We start from the raw sequence: 6,471 nt of genomic DNA on the forward strand, positions 1-6,471 counted from the left end.
CTCAGGGATAGCACTGATGCTATACCATTCATTAACCCCAGGAAAATAATTTAGAATTCAGGAAGCGTCAACAATAGGTGTAATCTTAATTGTAGACCTCAGCAGTATACAGAGTCCAGTCATAGAGTCTAGCCTGATCAGAGAGATGAGGCACTTTCTAGACCACCTCCAGTCATGAGTTCTGTCCACTAGTATCATCTTCTACCTGATAGTCCAGTCTCATACCTTGCTTCTTAGCAACCTGGAGAACAAGGTTCTCACTGATCCACTCTCCAAGATAACCTCAAGGTTTAGACCCAAATGCACCCCTGGCAGCAACTCTGACCCTGAAAAGCATGCCTTGTCCCTCAGTGTATACATTGTTTGTAGCCCAAGTGATCTCTTCCTATTCGGGATATCCAGTGTGACAGAGTGGAAAGTGCCCGGCTTTGGCATTAACATGAACTGTGTCCAAGTCCTGGTTTTGCCACTTATTCTGTGAGCTTGGGTTATTTGCTCAACTTTTGAGTTTATTTTCTTGTCTGTAAAATGGGAATAATAATACATATCTTGCATAGTTGTGGCTTAAAAATAATAAATGAAAGCTACGAGCTATCTACTGAGAAGTTGTTAGAAAGGCAGAATCCTGGCTCCACCCCAAACCAACTAACAGCAGTCTGCATTTTAACTAGATTCTCAGAAGATTTATATGCATATTAAAGGTTGAGAAGCATTAACGGGTCATAAACATGCTCAGTACATGGTAACCTATTATTCTAGTCCTGATTTATCTAATTCATTCTTTTGTAATCCAAGGCATATTATTGATCTTCTCATACTGCTCACAACTACCTGCCTAAATGAGTTCAACAAGGTTGCAGGATATAAGATTGATACATAAAATCACTTGTATCTCTACACACTAGTAATCAACAATCTGGAAACAAAATTAAGAAAACAATTCCATTTACAATAGCATCAATAAGAACAGAACACTTAGGAATACAGTTAACAAAGGAAGTGTAAGAATTTTATACTGAAACTACAAAATGTTGTTGAAAGAAATTAAATAAAATCTAAAAAAATTATTTAGATTAAAATCTAAACCTAGTATTTACATGACATTACTCCCTAAATTGATCTACACATTCAATCCAATCTTTATAAGAATGCTGGCTGTCTTTTTTGCATAAATTGAAAAGTCAAACCTACAATTCATATAAAATTGCAAGGGACCCAAAATAGTCAAAACAGTCTTTAAAAAGAACAAACTTGGAGAATTCACACTTCTCAATTTCAAAACTTATTACAAAGCTACAGTAATCAAGACAGTGTGGTACACATACAAAGATAGACATGTAAATAAACAGAATAGTATTGAAAGTACAAAAATAGTAAGTCCTCAGGGGCGCCTGGGTGGCTCAGGTGGTTAAGCGTCTGCCTTCTGCTTGGATCATGATCCCAGGGTCCTGGGATCAAGCCCCGCATCAGGCTCCTTGGTCGGCAGGGAGCCTGCTTCTCCCTCTACCTGCCACTACCCCTGCTGTGCTCTTTCTCTCTGTCAAATAAATAAATAAAATCTTGAAAAAAAAAAGAAAGAAGCCCTCATATTTAGGATCAGTTAATTTTCAGTAAAGGTGCCAAGATAATAAAAAATAGAATAGTTTTTCAACAAATGATGTGGGGACAAATAGGTATCCACACAGAAAAAAATGAAGTTGGACTCCTTCCCTACACCACACACAAAAATTAACTTAAAAAGGATTATAAACCTAAATGTAAGAATTACATTTATAAAAAAAGTTACAAAACACTTAAAAGAAAGCATAGGAGTAAATCATCTTGAAATTGTGTTAGGCAAGATTACTTAGAACTCCAAAAGCACAAGTGGCAAAAGAAAACATGAATAAATTAGAGTACACCAAAATTAAAAACTTCTTTGCTGCAAACAATACCACCAAAAAAGTGAAAAGATAATCCACATAATCAGAAAAATATTCACATATCACATATTTAATATTAAACTTTTATCCATAACATATAAAGAACTGTTACAACTCAATAATAAAAATAAGTAACTAAAAAATGGGCAAAGGATCAGAATAGACATTTCTCCAAAGAATATATGCAATGGGCAATAAGCACAGGCAAAAATGCTCAACATTAAAGAAATACAAATCAAAACAACGAGATACCACTTCATACACTATGATGGGTATGATCAAAAGGACAATAACAAGTGTCGGTGAGGATACAGAGAAATTGAAACACTCATACATTGCTGGTGGGAATGTAAAATGATGTGGCCACATTGGAAAACAGGCATTCAACACAGGCAGTAACCTCTTTGATATCAGCCATAGCAACTTTTTTTTTTTAGATATATCTCCTCAGGCAAGGGAAACAAAAGCAAAAATAAACTATTTGGACTACAACAAAATGAAAAACTTCTGCACGGCAAAGGAAACAATCAAAAAACTAAAAGGCAACCTACAGAATGAGAGAAGATATTTGCACATGACATATCTGATAAAGGGTTAGTATCCAAAATATATAAGGACTTGATAGAACTCAACACCCAAAAGACAAATAATCCAATTAAAAAATAAACAGAAGGCATGAATAGGCATTTCTCCAAAGAAGACATCCAGATGGCCAACAGACACATGAAAAATGCTCATCATCACTGATCATCAGGGAAATACAAATCAAAGCTACAATGAAACATCACCTCACCCCTGTCAGAATGGCTAAAATCAACAAGACAAGAAACAACAGGTGCTGACAAGGGTGTGGAGAAAGGGGAACCCTCTTGCACTGTTGGTGGGAATGCAAGCTGGTGCAGCCACTCTGGAGAACAGTATGGAGGTTCCTCAAAAAGTTAAAAATAGAACTACCCTAACATCTGGCAATTGCACTACTAGGTATTTACCTACAGAATGCAAAAACACTGATTCAAAGGTATACTTGCCCCCTGATGTTTATAGCAGCATTATTTACAATAGCCAAGATATGGAAGCAGCCCAAGTGTCCATTGATGAATGGATAAAGAAAAAGTGGTGTTTATATATATACAATGGAATATTCCTCGGCCATAAAAGAGAATGAAATCTTGACATTTTCAATGACGTGGGTGGAACTAGAGGGTATTGTGTTAAGCAAAATAAGTCAGTCAGAGAAAGACAAATACCATGTGATTTCACTCATATGTGGAATTTAAGAAACAAAACAAACAAGCAAAGGGAAAAAAAAAAGAGAGAGAGGGAAGGAAACCAAGAAACAGACTCTTAACTATAGAGAACAAACAGATGGTTACCAGAGGGGAAGTGGGTGGGGGGGTTGGGTAAAATAGGTGATGGGGATTAAGGAGTGCACTTGCTATGATGAGCACCGGGTGTTGTATAGAAGTTGAATCACTATATTGTACACCTGAGACTAATATAACACTGTATGTTAACTAACTGGAATTATAACAAAAACTTTTTTAAAAAGATAAAGCAGAGCATGAAAAAAAACCACATGTACACAAATGTTCAAAGAGTCATTACTTATAATAGCCAAAAAGTGGAAACAACCTAAATGTCCAATGAAGAATGGATAAACTTTGGTCTAGCCATACAACAGATTATTGTTCAACCATAAAAAGGGATGAAGTACTGATACATGCTGCAACATGGATGAACCCTGAAAACATTATGCTGAGTGAAATAAGTCACAAAAGACCACATATTGTATGATTCCACTGATGTGTGATGTCTAGAATAGGCAAATCTATAAAGACGGAAAGCAGATTAATGGTTGCCAAGGGCTTGAGAGCTGGGGAGAATGAGCAGTGGTTGCTAACGGGCATGGGGTTTCTTTTTGGGGTGATAAAAATATTCTAAAATTAGATTGCAATCATGGTTGCCCAACTCTGTGATTGTACCATAAACCACTGAATTGTATACTTTAATGGGTGAGCTGTATGATATATGATTTCTCAATAAAGGTGTTAAAAAAAACTTTTGCTTATTTTTCAGTCTCATTCCTCTTGACAAAGTCTGAATTGATGGTAAGCATGTAGTTCATGCCTGAGCCCAAAGGGTACAATATTCACAGCATTTGAATTTGGGGAGGGAACATTCCATCATATCCTTCCCTTTCAGACCTGGCAGACCAAGCAACACAAGGAGTTAAGAGTAGTCTCAGCTCTGTCTCATGACTTCAGCAGGAATAAGAGGGATAGGCCCTATTGGAGAAGAGAAACAATCTTTCTAGGCAGGTAGAGTGGTTAAGAACTTCAGCTCTTTAGGCAAATAAACCAGGTTTTAAATCCTGAGTCCACCAACTTACTATGTCACCTTTATAAATTACTTGACCCTCTCAACTTTTGCTGTAAAGGGGGGCTAATAAAAGCACCATCTAGAGTGTTATTATGAAGATTCAATGAGATAGTCCATGCAAAACACTTAAGATAATGCCTGCCATACAGTAAGTATTCAATAAATGTGAGAGGCTAGATTTATTATTTTTACTTAGGTGAGATTAAAGCAAAACAATACAAGGAAAAGTAAAGCGCCCTCAGCTTTGGAGTCAGACAGCTCTGTTAATATGAACTTGGGAAGTCACTTCATTTATAAAGCCTTAGCTCCTCTGTAATAATAAAGATAATAATTTTCCTCTAGGGAGGCGGTTTAAAACATGGACACTGGAATCCACACCACCTGGATTTGAATACTGGCTCCACCACTTACAAATTGTGTGACTTAGAGCATATTTAACTTCTCTGTGCCGGGATGTCCTCTTCTGTCGATTGGAGGTGACAAAAATACTTACCTCCTTGGGTTGGTTTGAGGAATTATTGAGTTAATCCAGGTAAAGTACCTAACATAGAGTAAGTACTCAAGGAATATTAACTATTATATAAAGCTAAAGTAGGAAAAAATTAGACCCTTAGTAAAGCTGGACATGTGGTTGGTCCTCAGTAAATGGTGATTCCCCTCCTCAGCCATCCTTTCTGTGCACCAGGTCAAGATTTTTTTGGACTTGCAGAGAAAATGTTTCAGATTAACGAGGTCGCCATAGAAGAATGTTCTGAAAATCTCAACACTACCATCTGATGGGAACAATGTCATCTATTAGCTCCTGGCAAGATGACCACCTATATTCCTAAGAAAATGACCCATTCGTAACAGTAGGGAAAGAACTATTTCACCTGTAGATTACTTGGACTTGAATTTGAGGATGGTTAAAGGAAATCCTCTTGTCAAACCCCTCTTTAGATTTGGGGTCAACGTAAGTGTTATTGAGTTCCTTACCTTTCACATATCTTCACTTCTACTATTTTTAAAGTCTGAATATACAATTTCTTAAACAAAAATCCTAATTTAATTTTTACAATAGCTCTGTGGCTTTATGTAGCAGCATTTTTGTTTGTCAATTAAACAAAAGGGATATAAGTGTGTAATGCCATCCATTCATTTATTCAACCAATATTTCAGGTATTGTTTTATGCTCAATATTCAGAAGTAAACAAAATAGGCAAAGTACCCCACCTTTATGGGGTTTCTGTCCTAATAAAAGAGATTTACACAACTACATAATACTTTATATATAAAAATATACACACATACATAATCATTGTTTACTCTAGTACATCAAGGCAAAACAGATTTTTCCTTGATTCCACAGCTATTAGGAATAGGCTAAATTCTGTTACCACAATAACTAAAATATTTTACATTAATTTTCAGCAGACATATTCTTATTTCCTCACTAAATGGAATTTGTAATGGGACTTTTTTAATTAGCAAAAAGATGGCAAACCCCTGTCACTGAAAGAAGTTAGATTTAAAGATAGTTTAAACAGTACCATACTGTCTTGATGATTACAGCTTTATAATAGAGCTTGAAGTCCAGAATTGTGATGCCATGAGCTTTGCTTTTCTTTCAACATTCCTCTGGCTATTCGGGGTCTTTTCTGGTTCCATACAAATTTTAGGATTATTTGTTCCATTTCTTTGAAAAAAGTGGATGGTATTCTGATAGGGATTGCATTAAATGTGTAGATTGCTCTAGGTAGCATTGACATCTTCATAATATTTGTTCTTCCAATCCATGAGCATGGAACGTTTTTCCATTTCGTTGTGTCTTCCTCAATTTCTTTCATGACTATTTTATAGTTTTCTGAGTACAGATTCTTTGCCTCTTTGGTTAGATTTATTCCTAGGTATCTTACAGTTTGGGGTGCAATTGTAAAAGGGATCGACTCCTTAAGTTCTCTTTCTTCTGTCTTGTTGTTGGTGTATAGGAATGCCACTGATTTCTGTGCATTGATTTTATATCCTGCCACTTGACTGAATTCCTGTATGAGTTCTAGCAGTTTTGGGGTGGAGTCTTTTGGGTTTTCCACATAAAGTATCATATCATCTGCAAAGAGTAAGAGTTGACTTCTTCTTTGCCGATTCGGATGCCTTTTATTTCTTTTTGTTGTCTGATTGCTGTGGCTAGGAG

Source organism: Leptonychotes weddellii, chromosome X (assembly GCF_054177405.1).
Source record: "Leptonychotes weddellii isolate Sample4059 chromosome X, ASM5417740v2, whole genome shotgun sequence".
Taxonomy (NCBI): domain Eukaryota; kingdom Metazoa; phylum Chordata; class Mammalia; order Carnivora; family Phocidae; genus Leptonychotes; species Leptonychotes weddellii.